Consider the following 10,105-nt stretch of genomic DNA (forward strand, 5'->3'; position numbering starts at 1 on the left):
TAACATCGCGGGCATAACAATACTTTGGGTGCCGAAAGAAATGGTTGAAAAAAAACGAGCTCGACTCACTCCAAGATTTAGCTCAGCGGTCCCCGTCAACGGGACAAGAAGTTACCATCACTTTAAGCCTGCGCCACCATCTACGCTACGTGCTGGACTTACGTTCTATTCAGCAACGCAAGAATTTGTCATTTCAAAGCCGATTTGAACACAAACGACGCGTGAGCCTTCAAGCGCGCATTGGTCAACACCACATCACCTCGTCGTTCAAGAATGCCCGTTCACGGGTCTTTTGTGCTGCTGTTTACATCTGTCATGACTGTCCTAACGAAAGAGAGCGATCGGGTTGTGTATGTAGGAAACAGCTAGCTTACTAATGGATGCCCTGAACCGGCAGCGCTAAGCATCTCCTGACATCAAGACACTGGAAGATCACAGGAGGGCATTGCCGCGTAAAACGGTCGAAATGGGAAAAGCCACAAAGCAACAAGAGTGAAAAACAGCCCCTTTTCACCAAGATGTACCCGACAGCTCAAGGTCCTGCTCCCTACCTGCGTGGGCCCACCGTTACACAGTCGCACGCTTCGCCGGGCTCGACAGTGCCGTGCTGTGCAGAGAAGCGGCACAAGAAACGACACCAGGTTACGACGTAAAAGATCAACTTCAAAATGATCTATTTTCGTATTTAGAACAAAATTATTTTAATTAAACTTTCAAGAACAAAAGCCAATAAACTCTTCTGTAAAAGTCACCATGTTTCGGATTTTTCTTTCGACCACCTCAAGGCAGAGTTGACGACTCTTTAAACGGCAGAACGAAATTTTGCACAAATTAAGTTGTTTTTTCTGCAAGATATTTAGTTGTACGGCCCGAAATTTTTTTGCAGTATATTTACAGGGTTTACAATAAGAATTTTAAATCACCTGCAGCAACGAGATAGTTTGTAACCAAACTATCAAAAAGGCTAAAATTCTTATATATTACTTTTTTGTTAATTGCTTCAAGCGAATATCCATGATCCTTATTACAGCAATCAAACTACCATGTGGTTTTTAAGAAAAAAAAGTCCACTGTTCTATAAAAATATCTTCATTTTCATCAATTAATAAATGACTCATAGTTTCACTCCTTTTTTACGAGTTCAAACCGCCATCACCCTATGAAATTTGTTTCTCGTCAAAAATATTTTAGAGAAGCACCACAAACATTATGATGAAGAACCATTGATTTTATTTTAGGAATCGGAGGTCGCCGTGGGACCTTTGGCATGCCATGAAGAAGTCCATGTCAGCTGATGCCGCCCGTCGATTAGGCATCGCGTTTAGGAGTATGAGGAGCCGCCCTCGGGTACAATGGGCACAACGGGCCTGCTAAGGCGACGCGCTGGCGGCACCCCCGATTAGTACACGATACCCGCCGTTTCTTCCCTTACAGCCAGAAAAGAGGGACGAGGGGAAGCGGGCAGCAAACTCCGTTGTTTCTTTGGACCTAATCGCGTCGGCAATCGTCGCAGGGGGCGTGCTGTGCGGCGAACAGGCGTTAAGAAGCGACGCCGGGTAGTGGTGCGAGAGTTCAACTTCAAAAATTGTTTTCTCGCTCTAAACAAAAATTACTCTGATTAAACTTTCAGAATCAAAAGAAGATAAATTGTTCTTCCAAAGCCACCATATTTTGTATTTTTACTTGGACCACCTCAGGGTGGAATAAACGGCTGTTTATGCGTCAAAACGCGCTTTTTGGCAAATTCAGGATTTTTTTTTTTACTGCAAGATGTTTAATTGAGCGGTTTAAAATATTTTTATAGGTTATACAACTAGAGGGCAACCAGTAAAAAGTTATATTAGGTCCCGGGAGTAATTATATATTTTTTTAATAAAATAACAAAAATGATTATTTTTGAATAAAATTATGTATTTGTAAAAAATATTTAAATTAAACAAAACTGCACAAACTCAACCACATTATAAGCCTACAACCGTGCAAATTTAAGAAAAAAATATTGTTGAGTGTTTCATAAAAAAGCAGATTTTTCGTAAATTATTGAATGATGCCTAGTTTCACGCTGTTTTCAAAAATTAAAATCGCGGTCACGTCATCACAAATTTTTTTTTCGTCTAAACTATTTTAGGGTATGGCTACGGACATTGTGGCCGAAGCCCATGAATTTTTTTTTAGAAATCGGAGGTGGTCGAGCGCAACGTCTGGGACGTTTCACGTGGAATGACCCTGCATTGAAATTTCGCTACATAGAAATTCGGGGCTAACGTTAAAGAAAGTTTTCACGAATGTTTCTCGAGTGCACAGAACTCACCGATGACGCCTTTATTTCGGTTGAAAGTAGTCCGTCACCTTTGGCTGGGCCACTCTTGGTATTATTATTGGCATCACGCGACGTTCGCATAGCCAGACGGCCTGCATCGCGTGTTCGTCTTGCTGTGCGCTCGCGAACCGCCTGAAGGTCCTCGTCTTCAGAGTTCCCACGAACATCGCTAGCTATTGCCTCGTTGGTCATTTCCTCTGTTGCAATGACAGCAGCGTCGGCTTATGAATAGTTGTCGAGGGCGGCTCCATCGCCTTCAGAGCTCCATCACCCTGGACAACGATAACGCGCGCTTTAGGTTAGGCCTCGCAACGAACTACGCAGCGCGAACGAAGCCGACGGACGAAACGGCGGCGGTTCTAGCACCCTCTAATGGCCGTTCTGAACACCACACTCGCTAGATTCGGCCCGTTTCCCCTTTTGCGTTCTCTCGGGGGCCCGTTTCAGCGCGTGTGTTTCCCGAAATCTCCCTTGGTACCCAAAAGTTTGCGACGCATTGTCCATGAAACTTCGTTACATCGAAATTTCGGTGAACGGGACTTCGTTACATAAGGTCAAAAATACATGGCGTGCATACACTTGCGGTTAGAAAAAGTTATGTACTTCGCAACATCGGGGGTTTCGTTACATAGAGCTTTGTTACATCGAGGTTTAACTGCAGCTTATGTAGCCTATTATATCGCCTTTTTTTCTGTGAATATTTTAGCATGATGCTGCTTAGCTGCAAATAGTAAGGCTCTGTGGTCTCGTCAAGCTGCAATTATGCAGTCTTTTTCCCCACAGCTTCTTCATCTGTTCGTGTAAATGGTGAAAGATAAAGTGATTTGATTTGATTTGATTTGATTTGAGAGTATAAAGCGCGGAACGTGCAGTCGCCGATGGCAAGCGTCGCGTGCCTTCCGCGACGGGTTTCCACCGGGGACTTTCCTCTGTAAGCATTCAGCGGCAATACGTATAGATCGTATTATCAGTTTCACGTACATCTATTTAGGTATAGTATAAGAGCTGTTTTTTTCCGGTTCCTTGTCGGGCTTCGTTGCGCCCGATAGTAGAGGGCACAGCAAGGTCAAACTAGAGGAGCGAGGGACGTTGACTGGAAACGAGAGTGCGGGCACTGCAGCGACGGGAAGCGGGTCGCCATTACGCACAGTCCGACCGGCAGGTCAAGCACCAGTTCACGGACAGTCCGTTCGGTTCGGTGCGTAATGTGTGAGACAGGTTGAGGGCGGATGTGAGCAAAGGGGTTCCTTCCCAAAGGCGTTCTCAACGCACAGTCCGACCGGCAGGTCAAGCACCAGTTCACGGACAGTCCGTTCGGTTCGGTGCGTAATGTGTGAGACAGGTTGAGGGCGGATGTGAGCAAAGGGGTTCCTTCCCAAAGGCGTTCTCAACGCATAGCGTTTAGAACGTTTTTGAAAGCTCGAAAGACCGATCGCAGAGCCAGTTTGATTGCACCGTCGCTACCGCCATGCATCGTGGGAACTGTAGTCTTTCTGCACGCGCGACAGCCCCGCTGGGGGTCAACGCGGCACAGCAGTCTCGTGAACTGGCACCTACCTCCTAGGAACTACTGTTATGGCGGCGTCACGCATGCGTGGAACGCTTAGTGAAATCGGCCTATTTGTTAGGCGTGACAGAAGCTCGAAAAGTTATTGGCACCTGCCCAATTAAAAAAATTTAGGTAAAGCGAATAAATAAAATAACTGCAGTACGAATTCTTTTTTCTTGTTTGGGCGAATAGCATTCATTCCCATATACGTTTGCTGAGCCTTATAAAACGTTCGACCAAGTTTCACAGCGAAATATAAGATAAATAAATATGATGGAGATGCGTACAAACTATTGTAGTATCAGAGCGAGCTAGAAATGTTCTTCTTTGAATTTTTTTAAAATTAGGTTTTAAGTAAGACTGTTTTATCAAATATTCGTGGCATGCCCACAGCGTAAAAAAATTGACATGAAAAGTAAATAGAAAAATTATAGTGATTTCTGCTCGCATATGCTAAAAATTTGTTATTCTCCAGGGACACGCACTCCAACGTGCCGTAGGATCACTGATTGGACAGCACTTAAACGCGTCGGGTGGCACTCAAGACACTGCGTAAGAAAACAATTCCGAGGAGACCTAAGTACTTTCAAAGCGACGAAAACGTCGTCCCTTTGAAAGCCGTAGCTACGCGTTGTTGTCTGGTCCGAAATGCACGAATACGCCGGTCGCTATCACTCTGCAGCACCACAGACGTAAGCAACTTGACCGTCCTCAGTGTCGTCTGCTTCCCAGACTTTGGAAACATGCTTTAAAAGAGCTCTCGCGTTATAAAACTACGCGATTATACTGTAGCCAGTAGCTACACATAATGTTCAATGGTCAAGGACTCTTCAAGTTCGCTCGATTTTAGTGTAGGATGTATTTGTGTAGAATAATGCTGCACCCGAAACTCGGCGCCTGCAAGGCTGTTTTCTTTCATAAATATTAGATCCAGTTCTGCGTACGTGACAGCTTCTCTGCCCATACGCAGTTTGTTGTGCAATGAAAAGGAACGCGATACTCTGGCTCTCCAAGGAGAGCGACCTCTGCATCGCTTATCACCCGGGCGAAAAATGCTGAGTCACTGATAGCGATTTCGTTTCACGGCACTCGTGCCCACGCGTGCCCACTCGCAGCGTGGAACGGGTTCGTTTCAGCCGGCACTCCACGAGTGGTTGCACTCTCCGAGTTCGTTTCAGCGCTGATACCCCACGCGTGCATGCACTCGCTGCACCGAGAAAATCGGGAGTGCGCCAAAATGCAATCCCGTCATGCCTCGCTCCGGCGGGGCCGGCGAGGAGCGGGAGCAGGCGACGGGGGTTCGTCTGCTACGATGTGTCGCGGAACCGAACGGAACAAAAAGTAGATTTTCTGATAGAAATCGCGTCCCGCGGGCCACGAAATCAAACGCGAGCTTGAATTGTGAGCGTCTGCTATTTCCCGAAGGAAGCAATTGACAACCCGTGATTTATTTGCAGGTTTTAAATCGCTCTGTTGCCGTACAAACGCTGAAATATATTAGTGTGTAAAGAAATGCTCAGAACAAACGTAACAGCGGCCCCCGAGATGTCTATCATCATCCGTGTGCGGGTGGAAAATTTAACATTTGTCGGCAACACTCCCCCAGCAGAAACCTCTGTCTGCCCAATAAGCATCAGAGAAAGCTAAAGATGGTAACTTTACCCGAGGATTGGGCAACATCATCATGTTTAACATTTACCTACGTCAGCTAACTTGCCCCGTCGTATTTTGTTCGAGAAAGCTCTCGTTCTTGACGCCCTCACCAAGGCTAATTTCTGATTCACCTATAATGACAATCCAAATCGAAAGTCCCAGTTTTGCTGGATATTCCAACAGGCTAGTTTTAATCCGTACCCTTTCAGTGGTTCACGCATAATACCATGCTCAAACGGATCAAGCTTCTGCTCGGACAGCATCATCAGTTTTCTTCAGTGTAAACGGTTATAAGAATTGAAAGATCGTAGCCAGCTGCTTTGTATAAAACTGGGTGCGAAAATTTACGCCGTCTGTAACTATCTCTACGGCAGCCGAGCTGCTTGAAGTCATCGCAACTATAAACTACAGGTTGCAGCGACCACAGTTTGTAGATAAACGTTGGTAGCCGACTGCATTCTCGCATTCCCACGCATCACTCCGAACAGAAAGGCGCTAGTTTCGGTTTGAAGTCGGTACCTTTTCTACAACATAGATGGCGGCAACATCAGTCTTCTGCACGCGGTGCATTTGGCGAGTTGGTTTGAGTCCAGTTTTCCGTGCAACACTCTGTGAGTGCGATGCATTCTGGGAGAGAACTCGAACGGTGCCAGTGCGTGTGAAACGAACTCGCTATGAGCTGTGGACGCATGCCCAGCGGTGATATACAGCACAGCAGAGCTGCAGCGGATGCTCAGAAGGCGTTCCACAGCCCGGCAGACAACTATGGCAACGCGCAGAAGGCGATTTTTACGAAGCTCTATAGACTCTATACAGTTACCCTAGCTCTCTGGAGACTGCTGCGCCCCTGGATGAGGCAACGGTGGGAGTAAAAAGCTCGACGCGGCGCCCGACGTGAGAAGCTCGGTGCAGAGCACTGATCTCTATTGTAGTAGGCTGGATCGCGTACTGCGGCTTGACAGCTGGGGCCGAGTGTCGCCGCCGGCGGCCATTGATTGACCCCACGAAATACATGGGACTCTGTGGGAAAAACAATAAAAAGTGCCATTTCCCCAGTTTCTAAGCTGTTGTCGGCACTAAAACTTTTTGGCTGCTGTTCGATGAGCCCGTCAAAAGCTTGCGTACAAACATAAAAACTGTCATCTCTCGCAGTTTTTATAAATATATATTTTGTGGTCGAGAGTGACTCTGCTGAACGAAAGATGTAGTGCAGCTCCGTGAGGCGAAAGTTACCTAGAGTTACCGCGGAGTCGGTGGCGGTTTCGTTGGGTTGGGTTTAGAAGACGACAAGCTCGAAGGCTTGCTACGCGGAATTCGCTCACTCCCGGAAAGCCGCTGTCAAGATGGAACATCTTTGACAATTCATCAACTTCTGGGCTTCCCCGAGGACGGTCTCGTTGACGGCAAGTTCCTTTGTTTACTCCACCACGAGAGCAAGCTTGCCAGCTCAGCCATAGGTGCTCCGGTACCTTTGATTTTTTTTTAATCGGCGTTCGAACGTTTGACAAATACCGATTCGATTTCCAAACATCCCACATAAGGATCAGAGCACACCATAAGATACTCGCCTCCGAGCACAGCGTACATGCTTCAATATTCTGACTTTTATTCGTTTTCTCCCATAGACTTGCGTGTATTGCCTGGTGTCAAGCAATGGCCGCAAGCGGCGACACCGACGGGCTCCCGATCCGCGATCCAGCAATAGAGATCAGTAGTGCAGAGCGTGCTGAAATAACCTGTCCTCTCATCACCATCATCGGCCTATGTGCGGGTAGTGGTTCATGACGTTAAACCTTAAGGCGTAACGTTAGGCCTAACATCAAGCCTAACGTTGCGCCTAACGTCAGGCCAGCGCATACCCACGTCCCCCTCTCCCGCTCCGACGCTAGCAGTCCGGCTGGCTCCTTAGCAACGATGACGCTGTTGCTATGGAGCCACACGACGCGTAGCCGCAAATGGGAACTTAGGTGCCATTTTCGGTGGACAGACAACGCCGGCTTAGCTCCATGAGACAATTAAAGGGACACTCAAGCGGTTTTTGGTGAAGCTACTTTTTGGTGCGATGGTGTTAAGGAAGTGTCAGTGAATGAGTATCTTCAGTTTTAGAAGGCAGAAACGCCTATTAATCACGCAGGAATAAAATACGTGCGGACTCTTTTCTGTACTTGCGAGGACCAATGAAATTATCGTATGTTTGAAAATTTTGGCGGTCTTTTTAAAGTTTCGCTCAAAAAACAATTTTCAGTTCATTTAAATATGTTGTGCATGATAATTTCACAAGACGTAAAATATTTCTCGTTTAGAATACGCGATAGCGCAATTATCGTTTCACAAACAAGGGACTACGTTTTCTATTTGCCTTCCTCCGCGGGGGGTGAATTTCCCGTTCCCCAGGGATGCGCGGAAGCGCACGTATCTCCGCGCGTTGCAGGCCGGTCGTGCCGGTCGCGGGCCGGCCGGCTCCTTCTATCCGCAAACGTGGCGTCGGTGGTGATCGTCGGAATGGACGGCCTGGTGAAAGCTCATCGTTTCGCGTAAAAGCGCTATCCTTGACTGTGAATTTTCGTCGTGTTTCGCTATGATAACCTAGCACGTACTGGAAGGGAACATCCACCTACTCGTGCGGCGATGTCGTGGCGGCACTCTCAAGACAGCAGAAACGCCCGTGCCGTCGTGTTTGTTTACTTCGATTACAGTGGTGCTTTCTAAGCATTTGTGTCCTCGCACATCGCCCGGATTTCTGATTTGGCGCATTTCATGCGTGTGCTCAAGTTCAAGGTATTACTGGCGCGTACTGTATAAAGGATACGAATTTTCACGCGTTTTCATCACCGGAGAAAAGTGATTAGTGTCACGATCTTTCTGGAACGTGGACGAAGGGGGCCGAAGCACCCGCCGAGGAGAGACGACACGCAGCCTGGTTGAGGGTGGACGATGACTGACCGGAGCACGTGTGCTCAACGGTGTTTATTCGTGTGGTGAACAATGTTGCCCACCGAGGCTGGCGGCCATCGGCGGGTGGACGGGAGAGGGCGCTACATGCTTGTCACATCCCTCCCCCCCAGTTTGTTTTTCCTAAAACAAAATATATAAAAAAAAAACACACGGCCGACACCAACTCGGCGTCTGCTCGTACCAAGTCCTGGCTGGTCGACGGCGAAGATCACCCAGGCGAGTAGCGGTCAGGTGGCCTTCGCTGCCGCGTACTCCGCCTGGGCACTGGAGTCGATGGGCCAGGTGGGGCAACGCCGGGCGCTGCCTGTACCGGTCGCGCTCCACCCGGTGGAGCTGCAGGGACCGGATAAGGGATTGGCACCGGTCCAACTGGTGCCTGAGGAGTGGCGACGCTTGTCGCCTCCGGGGTGGGTGGCGCTCCGCTGGCCACGACTGGTGCTGTTGGGCCCCCTGCAGGCTGGTCCTCTGAAGCGACGACCGAGGGTGGAAGCCAGGTCCCGAGGCGAGGCCTGACATGGTCGGCGTGCCGGTGCCAGGTGGTCCCGTCGGGCATGCGGACGAGCAGCGACGAGGCACTCGCTGGTGAAACCACACGCCCGGCAGACCAGGGTGGGCCAGGACGGAAGTTCCTGGCGTACACCGACGCTCCCGGCTCCGGCAAAGGCCCGGGACGGCACCCTCGGTCAGCAGCCAGCTTCTGCTTCAGCTGCTTCAGGAGCGCCGTGGACCGGAGGTCTGGATGCAAGACGTCCAGGGGGGTCTTGACCATCCGGCCCAGCAGAAGCTCGCAGGGGGCACGGCCAGTGACCTCATGCGGTGTGGTCCGGTACTGAAACAGTACCCGGGCCACCTGCGTTCGGAAATCCCCGGGCTGGCTCCTCTTGAGCTTGTCCTTGATGGTCTGGACCACTCGCTCGGCCGCACCATTGGAAGCGGGGTGGTACGGCGGAACCAGCATCCGGCGGATTCCATTTCTCTGCAGCCAGTCCAGGTACTCGGCGCTGGCGAAAGCGGGACCATTATCAGACACGATAATGTCCGGCAATCCCTGCGCCGCGAAGACCTGCCGCAGAGCCGCAATGGTCGCGCTTGCCGAGGGACTGGTGACTGGCAGTGCCTCCACCCACTTGGAGAAGGCGTCCACTACCACCAGGAAGTAGTGGCCCTTGAAGGGTCCCGCGTAGTCCACGTGCAAGCGGGACCACGGCCTCTGTGGGAACGGCCAGGGGGTGATCTCCACGTGGCGCGAGGCTCGCTGGTTCTCCTGGCAGACTTGGCAGCTTTGCACCTGGTGCACGATGTCCTGGTCCAGGCCAGGCCACCAAACGTGCGACCGTGCCACCATTTTAGTCTTTTCAATGCCAGGATGCCCCGCGTGCAGCAGCTGCAGCACCTTGGCCCGCAGACTTTGTGGAATCACCACCCTGGAGCCCCACAGCAGGCAGCCTTGCTCCAAGCTCAGCTCGGCGGTCTTGTGGCTGAACGCCTGGTGACGCAGCTCCTCCCCTCGGGCAACCGCCTTGACCACCTGAGACAGGACCGGGTCCCGGCTGGTCGCCTGCGCCACCGCAGTCCTGGTAAGCACCCCCGGGTAGGCCCGCTCCAGCAGGAACACGTCAGCTGGCTCT

Source organism: Ixodes scapularis, unplaced genomic scaffold (genome assembly GCF_016920785.2).
Source record: "Ixodes scapularis isolate PalLabHiFi unplaced genomic scaffold, ASM1692078v2 PGA_scaffold0__279_contigs__length_252992795, whole genome shotgun sequence".
Classification (NCBI taxonomy): Eukaryota; Metazoa; Arthropoda; class Arachnida; order Ixodida; family Ixodidae; genus Ixodes; species Ixodes scapularis.